The following is a 13,749-nucleotide window of genomic DNA, read 5'->3' as shown; positions in this document are numbered from 1 at the left end:
AAGATGCAATTAAAGATAAGAAATGGAGAGAAGCTATGGATGAGGAAATGAATGCCATAGAAAGAAATAAGACATGGGATTTAGTTGATCTACCAAAAGGTAAAGAAGTCATTGGAGTTAAATGGGTCTACAAGACCAAGAGTAATGCTGAAGGAAAGATAGAAAGGCATAAGGCAAGACTTGTTGTCAAGGGATACAAGCAGCAATATGGGAGAGATTATGAGGAGACTTTTGCACCGGTTGCAAGAATGGAAACAGTAAGAGCAGTGTTGTCCATAGCAGCACAAAACAAATGGAAAGTTTACCAAATGGACGTGAAGTCAGCATTCTTGAATGGAATATTAAAGGAAGAGGTCTACATTGAGCAACCTCTAGGCTATGAGAAGAAAGGCCAAGAGCACAAAGTCTGCAGATTGAAGAAAGCTCTTTATGGGCTGAAGCAAGCACCAAGAGCGTGGTACAGTAGGATAGATTCCTATCTACTGGAGAACGGATTTGAGAAGTGTGAGGGAGAACCCACTGTTTACATCAAAGAAAAAGACTGTAAAATTTTAATTGTTGTGTTATATGTTGATGATGTGATTTTTACAGGTAATGATGACTACCTCATTGAAAATTTCAAACCAGTCATGAATGAAGAATTTGAGATGACTGACATGGGTTTGCTGAGATACTTCTTAGGAATAGAAGTAGATCAAAATAAAAATGGAATTTTTATTTCACAGGCAAAATATGTAAATGAAGTGTTGAGCAGATTTAACATGCAGGACAGCAAGGCAGCAATTACTCCCACAGTGATGGGATTGAAACTCAGCAAAGAGGACAGCAACAAAGATTTTGACCCTAGTGTGTACAAGAGAATAGTTGGCAGCCTCATGTATTTGACTGCAACTAGGCCAGACATAATGTATGCTGTTAGTTTAATTTCCAGATTCATGGAGAAGCCAAAAGAAACACATTGGCAGGCAGCAAAGAGAATTCGGAGGTATGTTAATGGTACAAAAAGGTATGGCATATTTTATACTGTTTCAGAATGTTCAGATTTAATTGGATACACAGATAGTGATTGGGCTGGAAGTGTAGATGACCGGAAAAGCACATCTGGTTACATTTTTCACATAGGTTCAGGAGCCATTTCATGGGCTTCCAAGAAACAGCCAATTGTGGCATTGTCTACAACAGAAGCAGAGTATGTGGCAGCTACAGCAGCAGCATGTCAAGCGGTTTGGATGAGGAGAATGTTGAGAAGTCTATGTCAGGAGCAGGCAACAGCAACAGTTATTTTTTGTGACAATAGCTCAGCTATTGCATTATCCAAGAACTCTGTATTCCACAAGAGAACAAAACACATAGACACAAAGTTTCACTATATCAGAGAATTGGTGAACAATGGAGAAATCATTTTACAACATTGCAGGACTCAGGAACAGGTTGCAGATATTCTGACAAAGCCATTGGATCAGAAAAGTTTTGAGTTTTTAAGGAAACTTCTGGGTATGACTGATAACCCAGCAGTTGAAATTAAAAGGGGAGAGTTGGAATATTAATTCCAACTGCTGTGCAGCAGCGGCTATTTTACTTTATTCATTTGTCTTTATCCGGCGCCCCACATTTTTTTCCCCGATCTGTTAAATCACCGCTATTACCATCTTTTCACTCTTTAATTAATTTTGTGTTGCCTGAATGAAGAAGATTAGATCCAGCGCCACACCGTTACTTTTCAGCAAGCGTATTAATGAGCAGACGGCTGAAAGAGATAAGAACCAGCCTCGAGCCGTAACAGCATTTATCAGTCTTGGGTTTCAGCACAACCGACTCAAGAAATACAGCAAGAAATCAAATCTGTTAATTATGAACAGCAGAAACTTTATCAGCAAGTTAAGGCGGTGAAGAACCTTTCCCGCACTATAAATAGAAACAGAAACAGAAGTAGAAAATATATGAGAGAGATAGAGAGCGGATGAGAGCACGCAGCAGCGTGAAGAAAAATATTTCCAGAACAGTGAAATGCACAGAAGTGCAGTTTTGTAAGTTTTTTATATTGCACAGCAGTGCTGAAATTTTCTGAGATAAATGTTTTCTGGAACTGAAGTGTTCCTGTTGTAATCTGTTAGGAAGATCCCTCTACGTGAGGAAGACTTAGTTTTATGTGTTAGTTTATTTTCATAAATAGAAATTTCTTTCTGTGCGTTTCTGTTTCACCAAAAGTTATTTCGTCAAAATTTTTAGTTGCTGAAACAGCTCGTAACTCAAAAAATACTTGACGTCAAAATTTCCTGTTGCTGAAACACCACGAACAGCAACTGAAAATTTTTTACGTTGCTGAAACACCGTTGCTGAAACACCTGTTTCAGCAACTGAGAAAAAAAACTGTGTTGCTGAAACACCGTTTCCAGCAAACGAATTTTTCTGTTTTTCTGAGTTAAAAACAGAGTATTTTCCTGTGTCAAAACCAGAATGTTATTTTGATCAGTTTGTGATCCTGAGGCAAAGTAGAGTATTATTTTATGCTCGGTTTTGTGTTTTTGAATTATCAGAAAACAGAGTATTGCTCTCTCTTCATATTTTTGTTGTTTCGGAATTTATCAGAAAATTCTGAACAGTGGAAACAGAGGATTTTTCCACTGTATTCTGTTTGGAATAACCAGAAATTCCCGACAGGTCGGGCTTACTAGTCGTCCACTCTTTCCTACGTTCAAAACGCTGTTGCAGTGAACGAGTTCCTGGCAACATGGTGGCAGGAGGTCCGATATTATTTTGTTCTGATATTATTTTATGCAACACCTTTACCAGAAGCAAATCTCTTTGCTCGATAAAAAAAAATCATTTAATTTGTGCTATGTTCTTGATGCAGCCAAACAACTATATTGGAATGAAATTCTTGCAATCACTTGGCCTTTTTACCAATAAGAACTGGTATTGGATTGGGACGGCAGCGCTCGCGGGGTTGGCTGTTATGTTTAATGTCCTCTCCACACTAGCATTGCGGTACCTGAGCCGTACGTTATATTCAACTTCGTTCATTCCAAATAAAAGTTCAAAACCTTTAATGTGCTTTACTATTCTCCAATTTTACAGACAACTAACCTTTTCGATATATTTCGTTGTAGCCATTGAAATTCTGCGCGCAATAGTTATTGAAGATGAGTTAGAAAAAGATGAAGGACAGGAAACGCAAATCCTTCTAGCAAACAGATCAATTTCGTTGTCGACTGAGCGTCATCATGAAAACCAATCGTCTGGTAACCTTCTTCATTATTTGCATCAGCTGAATAATTTTAATTCAATTCTAAATTTTGGTAATATGTGAAATCTAGCTAATATTTTTTTAGTTTCAGAATATTCTCAAAATAAAAAACCAGAGCCAATCAATTTTCCGTTAAATTCCAAAATTAAAAATTCACAAATCACGATAAAGAGGACTTTCCATTCCTATTATTTTCATTATAAAATCTTTCTATTCATATTATTTTATAATGAAGATCAACTTGCCAACAATTTTGAAACGTGGGCATTGAAAGTACGAAGGAACAGCGTCAGGCAGGACCGACGGTGAAAAGTAGGGGGTGATTTTACCTTTCCAACCGTTGTCATAGGCGTTCCACAATGTCAACTACTATGTAGATATGCCTGCAGTATGTTCTCGAAGCAATTATTACTACACTAACTTCATGCTAAGTAGAAGCCTATTTTGACTTCTCTCCAAGCAATTATTACTGGTATGAACAATATAGGAAATGAAGAGGCAAGGAGACACGGAACACAGACTTCAGTTATTGCGGGACGTGAGTGGATCATTCAGGCCTGGAATACTCACTGCGTTAGTCGGAGAAAGTGGCGCCGGGAAAACCACACTGATGGACGTTCTTGCAGGAAGGAAAACTGGAGGATACATAGAAGGATCCATTACTATCTCTGGATATCCCAAGAAACGGGAAACTTTTGCGAGGATTTCTGGTTACTGCGGAACAAACTGATATTCATTCACCATATGTTACAGTTCATGAATCCCACGTTTACTCTGCTTGGCTTCGACTTGGCGAGGAAGTCGATTCTGATACAAGAAAGGTGTTTTAGTATTTAACAATTCCACATAAGTTTGGGTCAATTAATTAAGTTTGTTCATGATTATGAACCGTATTTCTGTGTACGTAGATGTTTGTGAATGAAGTAATGGAACTTGTAGAGTTGAATAATTTAAGTGGTGATCTGGTGGGACTCCCTGGAGTAAATGGACAATCTACGGAACAAAAAAAGAGATTGACAATAGCAGTTGAACTGGTAGCAAATCCTTCAATAATTTTCATGGACGAACCAACATCCGGACTGGATGTAAGAGCTGCAGCCATTGTTATGAGAACAGTTCGAAACACTGTTGATACTCGACGAACTGTGTTTTGCACAATTCATCAACCCAGCATTGATATATTCGAGGCCTTCGACGAGGTATTTTTATGATATTAATAAGACCATGGACACGGCACAATTTTTCATTTTATTTTATTCACATTTTAAAAGGATTTATATTAAGTTTTAGGCATTTTTTCATATACTGGAAATGAATTAACATGTTAATTACATTTCTTATTGCGGAAATGCAGTTGGCATTGATGAAACAAGGGGCACAAATGATCTACGTTGGACCTCTTGGTCACCAATTCCAAGCACTTGTGGACTACTTGGAGGCAATTGAAGGTGCACGGAAAATTACAGCTGGTTACAACCCTGCTACATGGATGTTGGAAGTAACCTCTGTCACTTCATCAATTCGGCTTGGAGTTGATTTTGCCGAAATCTATAGAAATTCGTCCCTCTACCAGTAAGTTCTTGTTTCATTATTTTCTAATTGTTTTATGTTTTGGGGTTGTTTTGGAATTGGCGTTTAGAATCTTGGATGACAGTGTGACCATGTTTAGATTAGAGTGTGGTTTTTGGTTTTTAAGCATGTATTTTGATTTGCATTTGGATTATGCAACTTTTACCACTTCAATTTGTAATTTTAACAAATATCTATTCATCATCCACAAAATTAATCTAAACTCCCAAAACTTAGAATAGTTCAGCTATGGCCATTATTTGTATTATATATTCAAGTTATATGAGTTTTTTTTTAAAGTTCAAGACCGCAGAAAGATAATCGAATTAGTTTCTGTGCAGACTTAATGAAGCTCTAATTCAGGAAATTAGGAAACCTGTTTCTGGCTCCAAGGATTTGAGCTTCGAAAGACGATTCGCTCAACCATTTGCAGTTCAGACCATGGCTTCTAAATAGAAGCAGCATTGGTCTTATTGGCGAAATCCCCAATACAAGAGCGTTCGATTATTCTTCACCTTGGCCTGTGCTTTGTTTTTTGGCACCACTTTCTGGAGAATGGGCCGGAAAACGTAAGCATTAATTTTATAACTGGAGAGCACAAAGTTTAATAATATCAATTCTAATGAACCTAATTTCTGTTGTTATGTATGGGTTGTTGTAATTTTTTTCCAGACACAGGCAGCGAGATATATTGAATGCAATGGGATCCATGTTCGCCGCAATTCTATTCCTAGATTTCAGCAATGCTGTCTCAGTACTACCAGCGGTCCATGTCGAAAGAACAGTCTTCTACAGAGAAAAGGCAGCGGGAATGTACTCCCCTCTGCCCTATGCCCTTGCTCAGGTAAACACTCTTTCACGCACTTTGTTATTATTTGAATTTGACATTTACACAGATAAACGTTCCTTTAATTCGATATTGTTGGAGAAAGTAAAAGTCAATCCGGGTGTCATACTTAAATTTCAGTTCAGTAATTTATTAATCATGTCTCCTATATAATGTACTTATTTCACTGTTATTGACTAATCCATTTGGGATTTGATTTTTCTCTATGTTTGCGGCTCTTTCAATATTTAACAGATATGCCTAGAAAAATGTAACTTAGATCGTAGAATTTAGAAAATTTGACAGATACCAGCGAATTGTTTAATTTCCCAAACACGTTCAAAATGTTTTATCTCTGGTAAAATTCACACCTTGCTTTTATCTCTGGGAAAATATGATTTATCTCGTGGTGAAATTATGTTTGTGTTGGTCAGGTTTTGATTGAAGTACCATACATATTTGTGCAAGCGGTAGTGTATGGTCTGATCGTTTACGCATTGATCGGCTTCGGGTGGACAGCGGCCAAATTCTTTCGGTATTTTTTTATGATGTTCTCCACGTTCTTGTTGAAATCTAATTTCAAAGTAGCCGTACGCTCCCCAAAACCGCCAGCAAAAACCACAAACCCGGTTTAAAGATTTCTCGGACCGCCTACCTGCAGAGAATGGTTTTCGTACACAAGGGCCCGAGAAAATGTGGAGCCAACACGTGGTTCAGCCCTGACGTAACGCAACGTCATTTTCTCGGGGGTTAATGTTCAGCACTTGTTGGTCTTCCGATATTGCCCTCCACCGTCGGATGTGCTCCACCTTCTTCAACCGTTGATTGCCCGAAGCTGCTCCAAACCTGCATACGACAAACATTAAATTCATAGCGTGGAGTAAATCAAAGTTTTGTTGACCATACGTTTAATTAATGAAATGTCATAGTGGTAGGTAGTATATTGAAGTTTTCATATATTGCACGTAAATCTTTTTTTATGGAGGTATGGGCGCATATGCTCATTAATTAAGTTTCGTATGGGATATGGGCATGTTTTAATATTTTTTTATATTTACATACGGCATGTATTGAATGTAAAAAAAACGTATGTAATAAGTCTTTTATGTTTTGAGTGTTGACTTTTTTTTTGTAAGTGTTGCACACGGGAGGAAAAGAAATTATTCTTCACAGCAGTGAAAAAGAATGATGGCGCAGTAAAAAGAAAAATACACAGCAGTGTGTAAAAAGACAAGAACCAGGTGATGTAATTTTTGGAGTAACGAAAAACCATGTGTGGTTTTTGCACAAGCAGTGCATAAAGAAAGTGGTGGAGCGTTTTTTTTGTAACTCTGTAAGTTTTGTTTTTACAGCAGTATGTAAAAGTGTTTTACACCAGTAAATGTGAATGGAGGTTTTACAGCAGTAAATGTTATTGGGAATTTTCCAGCAGTGTAAATTCTCATATGAAGACAGAGTGAATGTCTTTTTTGTTTTAATGAATAGAATATTTTATGGTGGTGAAATACTCTGTCTCTCAGTGAATTTTTTTTAAGTCTTCTGTGCACAAAAGGATCCTGGAGTAAAGTAAAACAGAGCATTGTCTCTGTGTGTGTTTGAATGTTTGGTTTTTGGTATTTTCCCCATCAAAAATTCCCAACAGTGGTATCAAAGCAGGCTTAGGCTCCTTAAAAAAGTTAAAGAAGCTGAAGGGAGAAGGTTGTTGCTGCAGCAAAACTTCTCAGGCAGACAGAAGACTCAGACAACAAAGGATTCAGGTATTCTTCATAGCTATCTTGTTTGTTATTGAAGAGACAGTCAGTGTTTTAAATACACAGTCAAGGAATGGCCAGCACAAGCACTGGTATGGGTTTGTTTAACACCCAGCTCCCACAGTTTAATGGGAAGAACTATGACTACTGGTCAATAACTATGACAGCTCTGCTTGCTTCCCAAGATTTATGGGAAATAGTTGAAGAAGGTTTTGAAGAACCAGCAGATGAAACTGAGTTCAATGCATTAACTCAGGGAGAGAAGGATCTGCTGAAGAACAATAGGAAGAAGGATTCAAAAGCCCGTGTGTTGTTGTATCTAGCAGTAGACCAGAGTATGTTTCCAAGGTTAGCAGCAGCTAAGACAGCCAATGAAGCATGGCAAACCCTTAAGACAGCCTATCAAGGCATGGAGAGAGTGAAGACAGCAAAACTACAATTGCTGAGAAAGGATTTTGAGAACCTGAACATGAAGGAGTCAGATAACATTGACTCATTCTTCACTCATGTGATTGGTGTAATCACACAAATGAGAACTCATGGAGAAACCATTGAAGACAGAAGAATTGTGGAGAAAATATTGAGGGTCTTACCCTCAAGGTTTGATGCCATAGTCACCACCATTGAAGAGACAAAGGATCTCTCAAGCTATTCAGTTGATGAGCTACATGCATCACTGATAACACATGAACAGAGGTTGAGTAAGAATGAAAACTCATCTCTTGAGCAAGCCTTTAAGACCCAGATGTCCTTTGGAAGAGGCAGAGGAAACAAAAGAGGAAGAGGCAGAAGCCAGAATAGAGGTGGAAGGAACAACTCATCAAATGCACAAGGAAGAGGCAACAATCCAAATCAGAACCAAGGCCAAGGCAGCAGCCAACAAGGAGGACAACATCATGCTCAAGGACAAAGGTATGATAAATCTAATGTTCAATGCTATTATTGCAAAAAGTATGGACATTATGCTAGTGATTGTAGAAAGAAACAGCATGATATGAACAGCAGACAAAATGCAAATGTTACAAGAGAAAACAGCAGTCAAGAAAATGTCCTGTTAGCTTGTAACATGGCTGAAACACATAGTGAGGACATATGGTTTTTAGACTCAGGTTGCAGCAACCATATGACCGGAAACATAGCCTTCTTTTCTGCCCTAGATAAAAATGTGAAATCAGAAGTCACACTAGGAACTGATAGTAAGGTGTCTGTTATGGGAAGAGGAGAAATAAAAATACTTTCAAAGCAAGGAGAAAGGAAAACCATAGCAGATGTATACTATGTCCCCGGAATGAGATGTAATCTCTTGAGTATTGGACAACTTGTCCATAAGGGCTACAATGTTTTCTTTAAAAATGATGTGTGCACCATCATGGATATACCACCCAGCAAAAGATGCATTGCTGAAGTGAAGATGACAAGGAACAGGATGTTCCCTCTCAGGATAAGGGCAGATTTGAAAAACAAAAATGAAATTGCAGCAGTCACCCAAGAGGCCTTCCAAAGCGTGCCAAAGGATGAAAATTGGTTGTGGCACTTGAGATTTGGGCATCTAAATTTTGGAGGTCTAAACTTATTGAGCAGAAAAGGAATGGTAAGAGGATTACCATTGATAGAGAAACCGGACAGCCTATGTGAAGGCTGCATTTTGGGAAAACAACACAGAGAAAGTTTTCCATCAGGGAAAAGCATAAGGGCAAAGACACCCTTAGAGATTATCCACTCAGATTTGTGTGGGCCAATGCAAGCTCCATCATTAGCTGGCAGCCAATATTTCCTAACATTCATTGATGACTGTACAAGAAAGACTTGGATATATTTCCTTAAAAACAAAAATGAAGTGTTTGAGAAATTCCAAAACTTCAAGGCATTTGTTGAAAACCAAAGTGGGCTGCACATTAAAGTTTTGAGAACTGATAGAGGAGGTGAGTATATCTCCAAGGAATTCCTAAGATTCTGTAGAGAAAATGGAATTCATAAACAGTTTACAACTCGGTACACCCCACAGCAAAATGGAGTTGCTGAAAGAAAGAACAGGACCATCATGGATATGGCGAGGAGCATGTTGAAGGCAAAGCATTTGCCAAATGAGTATTGGGCTAAAGCTGTACATTGTGTAGTTTATATATTGAACAGGTGTCCTACAAAAGCAGTCATGAACAAGGTGCCAGAAGAGGCATGGGGTGGGAGAAAGCAAGGAGTCACCCACATGAGAGTTTTTGGATGTGTGGCCTATGCACACATACCAGATCAGCTAAGGAGGAAGTTGGACAGCAAAGGGGAGAAATGCATCTTCATTGGATACAGTGATGAATCCAAAGCCTACAGGCTGTACATTCCATCTACCAAGAAGTTCTTTGTCAGCAGGGATGTTCAATTCATTGAAGAGGAAGCTTGGGATGGAAGCATAGAGAAAACAGTGAATGTCAAAAACTGTTTGTCTCATGATGAAGATGATGAGGAGGTGGCTGAAATACATCCCCAAACAGCAGCGCCAACACAAGGACAGCAAGGGACACCATTGAGGACAACACAAGGACAGCAAGGTACACCATTGAGGATCAATGAGAGTGCTTCTCCAAGCACACCACAAGGAGGAAATTCAAGTGCATCCTCAAGCACTTGCACACCAAGTGAACGAGGTAAGAAGTTTAGAAATCTAAGTGAAATTTATGATGAAGGAATGAATTCCTTATTTGCCTTGTATTGTCATGTTGATGATCCCATTCATTTCGAGGATGCAATCAAAGATAGGAAATGGATAGAAGCTATGGATGAGGAGATGAATGCCATAGAGAGAAACAAAACATGGGATTTGGTTGAGTTACCAAAAGGCAAAGAAGTCATTGGTGTGAAATGGGTCTACAAGACCAAGAGCAATGCTGAAGGCAAGATTGAAAGGCACAAGGCAAGGCTGGTTGTCAAAGGCTACAAGCAGCAGTATGGGAGAGATTATGAGGAGACTTTCGCACCGGTTGCAAGAATGGAAACCGTGAGAGCAGTGCTGTCCATAGCAGCTCAAAACAAATGGAAAGTCTACCAAATGGATGTGAAATCAGCATTCCTAAATGGAGTGTTAATGGAAGAGGTCTATGTAGAACAGCCTCTCGGATATGAGAAGAAAGGTGAAGAGCACAAAGTGTGCAAATTGAAGAAGGCTCTTTATGGGCTGAAGCAAGCGCCAAGAGCATGGTACAGCAGGATAGATTCATATCTATTGAAGAATGAATTTGATAAATGTGAAGGAGAACCCACAGTATACATCAAGGAAAAGGATGGTAAGATTTTAATTGTTGTCTTGTATGTTGATGATGTGATTTTCACAGGTAATGATGATCAGCTCATTAAGAATTTTAAATCAGTCATGAAGGATGAATTTGAAATGACTGATATGGGTTTCTTGAGATACTTCTTAGGCATAGAAGTAGAGCAAAATGAAAAAGGAATTTTCATATCTCAAGCAAAATATGTAAATCAAGTTTTAGGCAGATTTAAGATGGAAGAATGCAAGGCAGCAATCACTCCCACAGTGGTGGGATTAAAGCTCAGCAGAGAGGACAGCAACAAGGATTTTAATTCTGGCTTGTATAAAAGTATTGTTGGCAGCCTTATGTATTTAACAGCAACTAGGCCTGATTTAATGTATGCTGTTAGTTTAATTTCCAGGTTCATGGAGAGGCCAAAGGAGGCACATTGGCAGGCAGCAAAGAGAATTTTGAGGTATGTCAAAGGCACTAAAATGTTTGGAATTCTATATCATGCCTCAGAACATTCAGATTTGGTTGGTTACACTGATAGCGATTGCGCTGGAAGTGTAGATGATCGGAAGAGCACTTCCGGTTATGTTTTTCATATGGGTTCAGGAGTCATTTCATGGGCTTCTAAGAAGCAGTCCATTGTAGCATTGTCTACAGCAGAGGCTGAATATGTGGCAGCTACAGCAGCAGCATGTCAGGCAGTGTGGATGAGAAGAATGTTGAGAAGCTTAGGCCAAGAGCAGGCAAAAGCGACAGTGATTTTTTGTGACAATAGCTCAGCTATTGCATTGTCAAAGAATTCAGTGTTTCATAAGAGAACGAAACACATTGATACAAGGTTTCACTACATCAGAGAATTGGTGAACAATGGAGAAATTGTCTTGGAACATTGCAGGACTCAAGAACAGGTTGCGGACATCTTGACAAAGCCGCTGGATCAGAGAAGCTTTGAATTTTTAAGGAAGTGTCTAGGTATGACCGAATGCCCAGCTGTTGAAATTAAAGGGGAGTGTTGAAATCTAATTTCAATGTAGCCGTACGCTCCCCAAAACCGCCAGCAAAAACCACAAACCCGGTTTAAAGATTTCTCGGACCGCCTACCTGCAGAGAATGGTTTTCGTACACAAGGGCCCGAGAAAATGTGGAGCCAACACGTGGTTCAGCCCTGACGTAATGCAACGTCATTTTCTCGGGGGTTAATGTTCAGCACTTGTTGGTCTTCCGATATTGCCCTCCACCGTCGGATGTGCTCCACCTTCTTCAACCGTTGATTGCCCGAAGCTGCTCCAAACCTGCATACGACAAACATTAAATTCATAGCGTGGAGTAAATCAAAGTTTTGTTGACCATACGTTTAATTAATGAAATGTCATAGTGGTAGGTAGTATATTGAAGTTTTCATATATTGCACGTAAATCTTTTTTTTATGGAGGTATGGGCGCATATGCTCATTAATTAAGTTTCGTATGGGATATGGGCATGTTTTAATATTTTTTTATATTTACATACGGCATGTATTGAATGTAAAAAAAACGTATGTAATAAGTCTTTTATGTTTTGAGTGTTGACTTTTTTTTTGTAAGTGTTGCACACGGGAAGAAAAAAATTATTCTTCACAGCAGTGAAAAAGAATGATGGCGCAGTAAAAAGAAAAATACACAGCAGTGTGTAAAAAGACAAGAACCAGGTGATGTAATTTTTGGAGTAACGAAAAACCATGTGTGGTTTTTGCACAAGCAGTGCATAAAGAAAGTGGTGGAGCGTTTTTTTTGTAACTCTGTAAGTTTTGTTTTTACAGCAGTATGTAAAAGTGTTTTACACCAGTAAATGTGAATGGAGGTTTTACAGCAGTAAATGTTATTGGGAATTTTCCAGCAGTGTAAATTCTCATATGAAGACAGAGTGAATGTCTTTTTTTGTTTTAATGAATAGAATGTTTTATGGTGGTGAAATACTCTGTCTCTCAGTGAATTTTTTTTAAGTCTTCTGTGCACAAAAGGATCCTGGAGTAAAGTAAAACAGAGCATTGTCTCTGTGTGTGTTTGAATGTTTGGTTTTTGGTATTTTCCCCATCAAAAATTCCCAACATTTCTTTTACACCAAATATTATGGGATGCTGACGGTGGGTCTAACTACGAATTCAAGCATAGCATGAGTTCTCTCCTCATGTCTCGTTGTAATCTGGATGGTTTTTTAATTCCAAGCCGGGTAAGATTTACTGCCTACTTATATTATATTTATTGGGTTTTGGTGGATTAGTGATTTTGATGGCAGATTATGAGAATATTTTCTAAATCAGACGGTGAATTTAAACAATGGACTCCTTGTTGAATTCAAACAATGTCATTCTTGAATCCACAACCAAATTAAATTTAAATTTAAGACACAAAACCTTCAGATAATCTAAATCTAAAATCCATGTCTGTTGGATCAAGTCACTGTCTCCTATTCACGTTGATGGTTTTTCTTATGACTGTTGCAGCGGATTCCTGTGTGGTGGAGATGGTATTATTGGGGTTCCCCTTTTGCATGGACTCTATATGGACTGACAGTGTCTCAGTTTGGGGATAACTCAGGAGAAATGGTGATGGCCGATGCTACAAAACAAGAGGTGAACAAATTTCTGAGTAGCTACTTTGGATATAGGCACGATTTTATAAGAGCAGTAGCGGTTGCTACGATGTCATTCGCAGTCTTGTTTGCACTAATCTTTGCCATCAGCATTAAGGTCCTCAATTTACAAAAGAGATAGAAACTAACATTATATTTTGAATTTCTAGACGAGATGGAAAGACATTATATTTTGTTTTCCGGTATTCGCACTCATGGTTATTATAATTCTTTTGAATTTCACTAGATGGCATGGCAAACATTATATTATTGTTTTTCTGGTGATGAAAAATGTCAACCAGTGTTGTAGATAAGCGACCGATGCATTGTATTGCCAATTATAAGGCAAAATTATGAATTCTCTGATTATAACTCTTAACGTAATGGGTCCAGTAATGATAGACAAATATTACTTAGTGGGTCTAGTAATGATAGACAAATAATTGTCGTGGCAGAATAATTAACTTTCTATATATTTCTCTTAACTTAATA

General features: G+C 38.4%; 1 pseudogene; it reads left to right on the top strand.

Annotated features, from left to right (window-relative positions):
- The first annotated feature begins 1,683 nt into the window (after positions 1-1,683).
- On the top strand, positions 1,684-13,399 carry LOC149168933 (ABC transporter G family member 39-like; annotated as a pseudogene).
- The last annotated feature ends 350 nt before the right edge of the window (positions 13,400-13,749 follow it).

This window comes from Pinus tabuliformis, chromosome 4_2 (genome assembly GCF_031772625.1).
Source record: "Pinus tabuliformis cultivar Carrire ecotype Pingquan chromosome 4_2, CPIR1, whole genome shotgun sequence".
Lineage (NCBI taxonomy): Eukaryota > Viridiplantae > Streptophyta > Pinopsida > Pinales > Pinaceae > Pinus > Pinus tabuliformis.
The sequence above is the reverse complement of the archived record's forward strand: the minus strand, read 5'-3'. Positions and strand labels throughout refer to the sequence as shown.